The following is an 11,217-nucleotide window of genomic DNA, read 5'->3' as shown; positions in this document are numbered from 1 at the left end:
ATAGAGGAAATATGGTACATAAATTGGTATCAGTCATGATGCTTATTTACCTGGTAATTATCATCTGGTTCATTTCCTTCCTCCCCATCACCATGCTGAAAATCATCATCTTCATCATCTCTTCCAGAGTCAACTCCATTGTCATGCCAGTCCTCATCATCCCCCTGATCCATTTCTTAATTTTGTACTGAGTCTCCACCCATGTCTTGCCCCAAATCATCCTCGCCTTCCTTGTTGCCATCAATATGCCAAGTGTTATCTTCAACATTATGATCACATCCAACATCACCATACCATGTCTGCTGAATCTGCTTGGTCTACTTCATTGAGAACATCATCCTTGCTTCCATTGTCCACTAGATCATCCTGTTCTAAAACCACCCCACCTTCTTGAGAACTACTATGTTGAAACACAGCTCTATTTCTGATGTCCATTCGATCATTCATTGGTAAGTCAGTTTCAGGTTGTTCAACATCAGTGCCACAGTGGTTACAATCAATCCCTTCGTCAGTCTTTGAATGCTCCTAGGAAAAAAATATAGGATACATGCACCTTTAGCAACATGAATTTCAAGTATGCAGAGAAGTGGCTTTTCATATTTTTAATCTTGATTGATGTTTATCAAAATTTACAAACAATTTCTCATAAAATTAATAAAAGGAAAAAGTCAGTATACAAATTATCTTCAAGCAAACAGAAATATTGTTCAAATGGAAACAATTCAAATAGTGAAAACAGCCATACTAATTTAGTTTCAATTTCAACTGGTTATTCTATACATGCTGTAGATCATAATATAGCCAACATTCAAGAATCTACAAATTAACCATATACATGCCAAATTCATTGTCAATCAAGTGGACAATGATTAGAATGGTGTGGCATTATGTTACATGTGTTTTTCTTCATGAAAGAAATCTTAATATTTTCGCATGCCTCGTTTTTTGTTTTTTTTTCAAATCCCCCCGCCCGATTGTTAGTGACCCCCCCCAGTCTAAACATAAGACAACGGGTCTCTTTGTACTTACGGGAGCAACCGACTGTGAAGAGTTGAGATCAATGGTTTCACCACCTACAATTCTTCTTCTCTTTCGTCGATTACATTTTGTTTGTCTCGGAAGAGAGATATCGGGATTAATCCCATATTGTCTGTAACGTTGTCGAAGCATGTCAACCGAAATATGGCCGTCGGGTTGTTGGTGTTTTTCTTCTTCTGCTTCTTCTTCTCTCTGTTGGTCAGGAGGGGCCATCAGGTTAGGTGCAAATGCGTACAACAGAGCAGCGCCCGCAATGATTCAAAATGCATACATTTTTTTAAAATAAATGAAACAAAAATTTAAAATAGAATTAACTTTTCAGTTTTCTTCATAAAAACATCTAAACTTAGATCAATGTGAACAAATAAACACGTATAAGTCATGAATCTGTCTCCGGGTCATAGGTCGTTATATCCCATGATGCCACGCGCTCATAGGATCGCGCCATTTCAAAACGAGGCCGATCTTGGAGAAAGACCGCGTCACTTTTGTCTGTTTCCTTTATTTCACATTTACGCTTGTATAATGGTGAAATACGGCCTTTTTGAGTTTTTTGAGGAAGATGCCGTTGAAGTAGGTGAATTCAAGTGGATTGTTGGCCACGAACAGATTGCAGAGTCTACGATTGGAAGTAAAACAGAGGTATGGATTGTGTGTTACGTGTGATCGCCTCGGACATCACACAATAAGAGAATGGAGTTCCGAGTGCGTGCTTGGGCTCCGGGTTGTACCAGCCAACCAGGAGTTATCCTGAACGGCAGTTCTATATTATACCATCTGAGAAATACAGGAGTGAGAAATGGCTCGCTGCAATCGTCAGGGGGGCTGTAAACACCGATGGGAGTATCAACAAAAGGAAACAATGGACTCCCAAGTCTGGTCCTGCTGTGTTCTGCCCATTTCATCTCGTAAATACTTTTTGTGTTAATATTCGATTTCATTTTTAAATCGATTCAACAATGCTTCACGATTGACGAACAGCGTTTGTTTATACCGAGCTGCCTACCAGATGTTCAACTTGCACATGCGCACTCGGAACTCCAATCTCGCTTATTTCGACCAGCATTTTGAAGGTGAATCTAAGACCTGCTTCAACACTAGTTCTGGACTAGGAAACTCATTTTACCATTGAATAAAACATGCTCAATTTGTTTGCAATGCTCGCCCTATTTATGCAAGGACACCCTCCCTCCATTGTGTCATGTACAAGTTCATTTGTCCTGTTGATTGGTTGTTTGCTAACAGCACAAAAGATGAAATTCATGTTTTGTAATAACCAGGCACTTTTTATCTACAGCATAATTAAATTCCATAGTGTTCATTTCTACTTTCCTATGAGTTCCATTACAAAATATAATCGCATTATGTTACCCCTAAGGTACAATGTGTGACTACACAGACCTCAGCAATAAATTAATTTAAAATGCCCCAAATTATATATGTAATATTTTGTCACATTGTGTTTCTTTTTCCTCAGGTTATTGTTAAATGGCCTTTAAACAAGAATTTGATGAAGAAACTTGGGAAAGAAGAGATCCACTTGAAGAGTTACCAGGCAAAAAACTGCTGCGCATACATTTTGAAAACTGGCGGTGAGTTAAGTATTTTCACAATATATGACCACAATGGGTGGTTCTAGTTTCCTTACAAGCTTATGTATTATTTAGGGGGCATCATATTCTTTTTGGCCTTATTTAGGGATAACATGCTCCAGGAATAAATGGTAACAGAAAATAAATAATAATACAGTAATGACAAAGCTGCAGTAACCCCCAACAACCATATATTTTTATAAAGCTTAAATACTCTTCTATTAAATCAAATAATTACAAAATTAAAAAATAGACTGCTAACATTTATTTTTTAATTAATAAAAACATGATTTTTATCCTATAAATTAGAAAATACTGTTATCTAAGCCGAACTTAGAAATTCTGAGACACCATTTTGAAGCCATTTACACGGGGATCTTTTTGCTACAAAATCCATCCAAATCCATAGAGCAATTGAAATGGTCAAACTGAGATAATTGCTAATTTGCATATCAACAAGGTCATTGACCTTATTACTATTATTGCAAGTTTAAATGCCCATATTATATAGAATCAGTGTATGTTAGATGTTTAAATGGCTATGTGTATGTTTTGATTATGGTAAACTATTAGATATATTTACACACCTGAAAGATTGCTTATGCAAATAGTATGCAAATTGGTCTGAAAAAATGAATCATTTTTGACATTTTCAACTCAGTATGTTACACTTAGGTTGAAATTTTCACAGAAGTAATGGGCCTTTCACACTGGACACGTCAGAGGCATCACGAATCGGTCTAAAAAGCATTATTGTCAATGAGACGCGTTGCTTTTTAGAGATGTAAGAAGCGTCACGCCAAAAGCTAAAGCGACGCTTCTGACGGGAGTGCACATTGCCGCTTGTCGACAGGCGGACGCGGTCAAAGTTCAACCCAGTTCAACTTTTTGACACTGAGCTGTGACATAGCCAAAACACGGAAGACTAGTGTTAGAAACCGCTGATCTCTACATAAGAGATCGGCGCAGAAACCACTGATCTGTACAAAACAGAAACGTGTCACAGGACTGCTCAGTTATAGAGCAGTTTTCTGAAGAAACATGGTGATCGCTGAACTTTTTTCAGGTTGTGGAAACAGCCAAAGTGTGATGTAGCAATCTCCACCCCCTTGCTGCTTCCGAAGCGTTAAAGCGTTGGTAGGCGTTACCTGAAGTCCAGTGTGAAATACCCTTGAGAGGTATATATTTAGATTTTAAACATGCAAAATAATACATCTGGTGAAAATAATTAAATATCACATCCTAATACCTTACAGAATTAACATTCATGTACCTTCTATTTCAGATGATCTTCCAAGCTTGCGCCAAGCAGCAAATAAGTATGCAAAGAATACAAATGTATGTTTGCAGACACCAAACCAGAAAAGGGTGCGAGTGAAAAACCCAAGGTTTGATTCATCCTCAGAAGATGAAGATGATCGTCCATTATTGCAGGTACCGTTTTCTATATTTGCTTCTTGAATCATCAGTGATCTGTAAATTTCCTCCCTGAAATAGACACCCTCATTGTATCTGACACAAAACAAACAATACTTGTGCCTATTTGAGGCAATTTATCAACATGGTATTTAAATTTACATGCTTTCATGTCCTGCAAATTTCACCATTATCTCGATTGAGAAACTGAAAATAAGTTCACAGCATTTGTGCAGTTTTTGTAAAAGAAATACTTCTTCTGGAATTTGATGGTGATTTTGACAGCGTATGCCATCCAGTAACATTGCTCTCTTAATGGCAGTTTAGGGATTGTTTTCTTCATGAATGCACTATGATAGTGTCTGTGTATGTCCTTGTCATGTGTGGATTTCACTTTGTTAATGCTGCAATATAATTTTGTCTCTGTAGATTAATAAGAAAAAGAAAGTGGTTTCAAAGAACAATGATGAAGAAGAACTGGCAAGAGCTATAGAGAAGGAAATGAAAGAGAAGGTATGTATAAAGTAACATTATGATTATTTCCAAGGAATCGTATAATAGTATATAGAGATAAATTACATTAACTGGCATGCTTTACATACACATCATATTAAACTGTTCTTTTTACCACACATGTACAGACCACAGCGGCTTCAGAAGAAGAAGAATGTATTTTGAGTCCTGAGGTAAGCTACATCTACAATTCTTATTGTTCTTTGCTTGCTTTATTTGTAATCGCAACTCTTTGTTTAATTTCAGTAGGGTTAAATTAATCATGATTATTATTCTGTTACAGAGTGAAGATGATGATGATGAAGTAATGGACAAGGGCATGGAGATTGTATTGGTGAGCACCCCATTGTCCTTTTTAACTCATATAAAACACCCAGTGGCAATAGTGTCAATCATTTTGACTTTGTATAATTATTGAACAATCTGCATTTATTTACAGCTGAAAGAGAAGGTCAACAACCTCACAAAAGCAAATGCTAAACTTTTGGCAAGAAATAAGCGGCTGCATTTGGCCCTTGAGAATCTGAGAAGTAAGTATAAAATGTCCATGTGTAGTCATGATCAGTGTTGTGCAAGTTCACACTTTTCATGAACTAGTTCAATGGTCAGTTCACACATGTTCAAAGTGAACTGTTAACATCCATAGATCACCATTTCAATTTTGAATTAGTTCAAAGTTCAGTTCGTATTTTAGGTGAGAAATTAAAATGAAAGACAACTTGTTTTTCAAACTGACTTCAACCACTATGCCTACCTTCTAGCCTAAAACTTCACTGTAGATCTTAAATTCTATCACACAAAATGGAAGTTTTTTGTATGTGTATATATATCTATATATATATATATATATATATATATATATATATATATATATATATATATATATATATATATATATATATCTGTGCTAATTATTTTTTTATGTTAGCTATTAAGTATTTGTGTTATTTGTTTGGACGTTCGGAGAAATATGTTAAGTTTTACTCTATCTGTCCAAGTTTCAGACACAGGGAGAGCTCCCCCTATTGGTGAAAGCCAGTAACATTAGAAATGTTAGACTAAACCACACCTATGTTAACACCCACAAGGTATAAAAAGTGTTGTATGACTCATTTTAGGGGCCTTTCACAAGATGGACACTGTCTGTGAGGGTCCCAGGCCTGGTTTCTAACGTGACCTTGAATAAACTCAAAATGAGGAATACAATGGTTTGGTTTTTGGTAAGGGGCAGAATTTTACATAAAAAGAACCAGGTAGAAATAACAATAGTATGCCTGAAACTTGAGAGACCACACATGTGGAGATTAAAAAAAAAAATCATATATCTAACAGTTTTGGTCATAGGGGAAACTGGGGCACAATGAATCAGTAGCTATATCTGCAAAACTACAAATATATTTACAGCAGGTATGCCATATTTTTATACATAAAGACATTACCCTTATAAATTTGTGTTTTGTTTTTGGATGCATTAAGGGTAAAAGTAAGTGGCAAGTGAAGTCAGTTTTTTCCTATCAAAAGTAAATTTCGTGGATGTCAGTGTCTTTGCATTTATTTCTCACAACAGAGGAAAGGTGGCCCCAAAAAATTATTAGTTAGAAGACTACCCCGTCCAACTGATGAGCATGTGTTATGTCTTCTCCAGTCTATCAGCTATTTGATAGCATGACTCGTGTGTGTCACATGTAACCGGGCCAGAGTGAATCAGTCTAGAAAGTGATTTACTAAGCCCCAGTATTAAGTGGATGACAAATATTACTTGTTGAAGTGTAAACATTTATTTTCCATGAATTATTTCTATAATTTGTGTATACAAACAAATTTTCACATTTGAACAGAAATGATGACAGTTGTATATATAAATCTTACCACAAGCAGTAGCAGGCCATCTTCAGTTGTCATGAACTTTTGGCGATTTTTGTAGTTTAGCTTGAATTTTTAATCCTCACAAATCTGTCTTTCTTTTAGACTTGCCTGATTTACTGGATGTGGTAAAAAAGTTAAAAGCTGCACCATGCTCTTCACAGCATGCCCATCCTGCACATGCGTCCACTTCATCTTCTGCTGCTTGTTCACCAGCTCATTACGAAGACACAAGTGGCGAGGACATGGTAGGTGCAATAATAATGGAATATTCAAAATTAAACCCAGGCAATGATATTTTTTCTTCCATTTGTGCACATCAAGCCTCCATGGTGGAAAAAAAATATGTTTTTCTTATTCTAGACAATGCTTTGTATACTGTTTGTTGTTCTTACTGTTGTACATTGTTGGGTATTTTCTCCTCCAAACATATTTAAAACCTTTAACAAGACAAACAGAGTCAAGAAACACCAGTGAGACAGAAAGTCAAATTTTACGCGCGGAGTGCAGTCAGGCTGTACACCAAGGCTACACTCAAGTCTGGCCTGCTTTTCCGCTCTTTTTATTAAGAGACGCCCTCATCACATAAACAAAAAACTTGTCCTAAGGGTGGGGGTGATGACGCAAGACAAGTTTCTTCCCGTAACATAAACGCATACGTCAATAAGTGCAGCTGTAAGGAAGAACACTTTCTTTTACACAGGTCAGCACATCTCGTTCGTCTGTTGCAGTTATCAGCTGTTCTGCATCTGCCTGAAGTGTCCTGTCCTCCACACTCCTTCACACTAAGCACCACATCACAACAGTCAAAACGTTCTCTTACTCCCAGTCGTTAGAGGCTGCGAAAACAAAGTTATATTATAATAATAAGTACATCCAGCCCTTCATTCCCAGCTCAGATTGACCCCAGAGTGCTAAAACAAAATTGAATTCTCAGGCTTGGTTAAGACAGGTGCAAAACAGCACAACACCGTTCTCATGAGAAAGAAGACAAAGCTAAAACAAGGTTGAATAACACGTACATTCTCAGGGTGAAGTGCAAAAACAGCACAACACCGTTCTCATGAGAAAGAAGACAAATGTACAAATGTTTAACAGTGATAACATATATACAAAATCTTTAACATTCCCCTCCTGTTTATCGCCTGTTAAACATACAGTAGGCATCACTCAGCTTAGCACTTCTTTTTGAGATTTTCACTAAGAGGTTCATCATGGTATGTTTTCTCTATAGGCTTACACCCCAGAGGTGATGTCATCATTGTCACCATCATCGGTGTCTGGGTCATCATACTTCCATTGGTCTGGGTACAGGTCAGGAGAGCCATCGTCCTCCTTGTCGTCGTCTGTCCCCAGAAGTGGATATGATGCCGGACCCCCTCCTGGTCCTGGACTTATTGCTGTGGTTATCATTCTATTTACAAGGCCTCGGAGACATGGAATACAACAACATCCACACAATGTTAGAATTGCAGCAAATACTGCTATAGACACTAATAGTGAAGAAATCAAAGACCTCCATTTTCCCATCCCTTCCAGCCACCAATCCCAGCCTTCGGTGTTTACTCCACTGTGCTCTTTCATCTTCCTGTTCAACGTCCTCAGCCCGTCAATGGCTTGAGTGAGACTGCCGTCTGCAGCCGTGTTGTTGGGAATGAATGTGCAGCATTGTTCTCCGAACATGGCACAAACACCTCCTTTCTCTGCCAACAACATATCCAGAGCAATACGATTCTGGAAGGCCATAAGGGACGTGGCTTCTAACTGTGAATGGACAGCCTTAAATCCTTCCTCAGTCCAATTTCCTAATTTCTGTACATTGTAGTGGATGTAGTTTATTCTGTCCACGTTTTTATTAATTGAACACCACCAACAGATGGAAGATTCGAATCCAGCTGCTATTTGATCAACCTGTTTATACTCGTCAGGCACTCCCCTGGGGACTCCTATTGCGTCAATATATGTTGGATTTCCCACTCCTTTCCAATCTCTTTTTACTCTATGTCTGGCTATGCCTTTCTGCCAATCTTCAGGAATAAGAGAGGCTGCATATGTCGTAACGTCTTCAGGGGTCATGGGTATGGCTTCAACTGGTAACAATAATGATATTAATGCACAATAACCTGACACATTCCGTGGCAGTCTGTCAAAGATTCTGTTATCCCCACACCACCACCATACGTCACTCCTCCCGACAGGTTTGAATGTGGGAGTACTATGGACCACATTCTTACACCAGGCGGTGTGGTTTAAGCTACCCAAAGTCTTACTTGTCCCTGTCAAGTGTACACATGTATGGTTAGCATGCCCAACTTTGCTTGAGAATAAAGGTTTAATCTTAGTCAATTTGGTCACTGGATAGATCTTGTCCCACTTAGAACAATTGTTGTTTGCCGCAATGTATGTCTGTGTCATAGCAGTCAGTAGACAGTCTTTGGGTAATGCTGCCGGTATTACCTGTAATATAGGTCTGGGTCCCATACATACAACACAGTCCTTCTTTGCTGCTAGTCCTGCTTGTTCTGCCATTAAAAGCCAATTGTTATTTTGTCCACTAATTCCTGTAGTTACTAGGAACCAGTCATCTGCCTTCATGTCTTTTGTGCCTTGTACAGACACCCCCTTTGCTTGTATGGGCACCCCCTTTGCTTGTATGGACACCCCTTTGCTTGTATGGACACCCCCTTTGACGTACTTAATTCGGTCAATATTGGTTGCTGTACTCTATCTGTTTCACAGAGGAAGAAATGGAAATACGGATCTTTTCCTTGTTTGTATACCCAAAGGAGGAACAACCAACAGTCTCCCTCTATATCAGGTGGGAATATGGTTCCTTTTTCTGTGGTATTCACCACTATAGACAGCTTATCATCTGTTTGATACATTTTGAGAATTTGACTCTGGTACTTAGCCCACTCGGTTTGTGCCCATCTTGGTGTCCATCTACTCCATTCATCGGCTACCAACGTTTCCCATCTCCTATCTTGTTGATCGTTGGTCATATACCATGAGAAACTATTTCCGTAATTAGTCCCTCTGTCACCATCCGGCATTCCATGGGTAAGACCACTATATGGTACAGAGATGATCACAGAAGTATTTCTAGGAATGCAGGCTTGTACACCAAATCGGTACGCATTATTCCCATCACAGCTATGTACTGTGGCATTTATTATCGGACTGGGGTCTTCGTTACTTCTTTTTGGTCTCTGCAATCTGCGGATGTGATCCTTATTATCATGTCCCGTGCTCATGGCTTTTAATAATAATCCCAATTCAAAAAAGAAAAGTAGCATAACAAGGACTGTCCGTGGGGTCCAGAAACCCTCGTTCTTTTTATTTTTTTCTTTCGCCATTTCTGCACACTACAGCACACCTATGTTCAGAACAGTGGCTTCTTAATGTCTTCTGCTAGCTTTCGTGTCTAACCTGGATCTTAACACCAAGCTCACACACTATTACTAGTCTTGTCCTACTGTTCTTACTGTTTGTCTGTGTCTGCAGAAATGACTTTCTTACAGTGAGTTAAATGAATCCATGTACTTCTTTCCCCAATTTTCAAAGCTGTGGGTGTTGTGAGTAGTACTTGATAGGGCCCTTCCCATTTAGGTGAATGCCAGTGTTTTCTCTTGATGCTTCTTATCAACACCCAGTCTCCAGGTACCACTTTAGGGTCCTCCTGTGGAGAAATGGGATCATCAGTGTTTGGAACTCTCCCTCGTTGTCCTTCTAACATTTTTCTCATGTAATCCGCCAAATTGGCTTCCTCAGGTACATCCCAAATTTGTCCATAATATGGCAATCGATATTTTCTGCCAAACAATGTTTCATACGGTGTCAACCCCATGGTACTAGTTATGTTTATATACATTTTTACCAAATCTACACAATGCGTCCATGGTCTGCCTGTTTCCTCCATTGTCTTTCTAAGTCTGTTTTTTACTGTTCCATTCATCCTTTCCACTAATCCGGCGCTTTGTGGATGATAAGCACAATGATTTTTGAGATTAACCTGTAGTGCTTCTCCTGCGTATTGCACTATTGTATTAACAAAATGCGCTCCATTATCTGAATAGACTGTTTCTGGTATTCCAAATCGTGGGATGATGTCTTTGCATAATGCTTTAGCCACTGTAAGTGAATCTGCATGTTTTGTAGGGAACAATTCTACCCATTTTGAGAAGGCATCAATTATGACTAAACAAAATTCCTTCCCTTCATGTTTACTCAGCTGTATATAATCCATATGAATCACTTGAAAGGGATATTGTGGTGTTGGAAATTTACCTCTTTGGGGTCTCAAATTGCCTTGTGAGTTGTGTTTTGCACATATCATGCATGCTCTACAATGCTGTTTTGCATATGCATCAAACCCATAAAGACAAAAAATAGATTGCAATTGCGATATCATACCCCCTGATGAGACATGCGTCACGCCATGGCTCATAATAGCTGCCCATTTAAACATATTTTTTGGCAATATGGGTTTCTTTTGTGGTCATACGTACAAGTCATTTGCATACGTAGCTCCTTTAGCTATCCACATTTGTTTTTCTCTGTCAGTTGCCTGCTGTTGCATGTCAGCAAGCAGTGTATGACCTAAATGCAAATCTGGAGTAGTTTCTTGTACAACAAAAATAGAAGAAGCTGCTGCTGCCTCTTTTGCTGCTCTGTCAGCAAAATCATTTCCTTTTGAAACACTGTCAGAGCCATTGGTGTGAGCCGCACATTTGCATATAGCAATTTGTTGAGGCAACTTCACAGCTTGCAGTAGGGCAGTTAGGAGAGTGGCATG

The 11,217-nt window shown here is 38.6% G+C and overlaps 1 long non-coding RNA gene across 1 annotated transcript; it reads right to left on the bottom strand.

Annotated features, from left to right (window-relative positions):
• Window positions 1-374: 374 nt before the first annotated feature.
• On the bottom strand, window positions 375-1,121 carry LOC117502382. The gene is made up of 2 exons (XR_004558282.1): window positions 1,030-1,121; window positions 375-525 (listed from the first exon to the last, which is right to left on the bottom strand). It is a non-coding gene; the product is annotated as an uncharacterized LOC117502382 (long non-coding RNA).
• Window positions 1,122-11,217: the final 10,096 nt, after the last annotated feature.

This window comes from Thalassophryne amazonica, chromosome 2 (assembly GCF_902500255.1).
Source record: "Thalassophryne amazonica chromosome 2, fThaAma1.1, whole genome shotgun sequence".
NCBI lineage: Eukaryota > Metazoa > Chordata > Actinopteri > Batrachoidiformes > Batrachoididae > Thalassophryne > Thalassophryne amazonica.
Note: the sequence above shows the minus strand (reverse complement) of the source record. Positions and strands in the feature narration are given on the sequence as shown.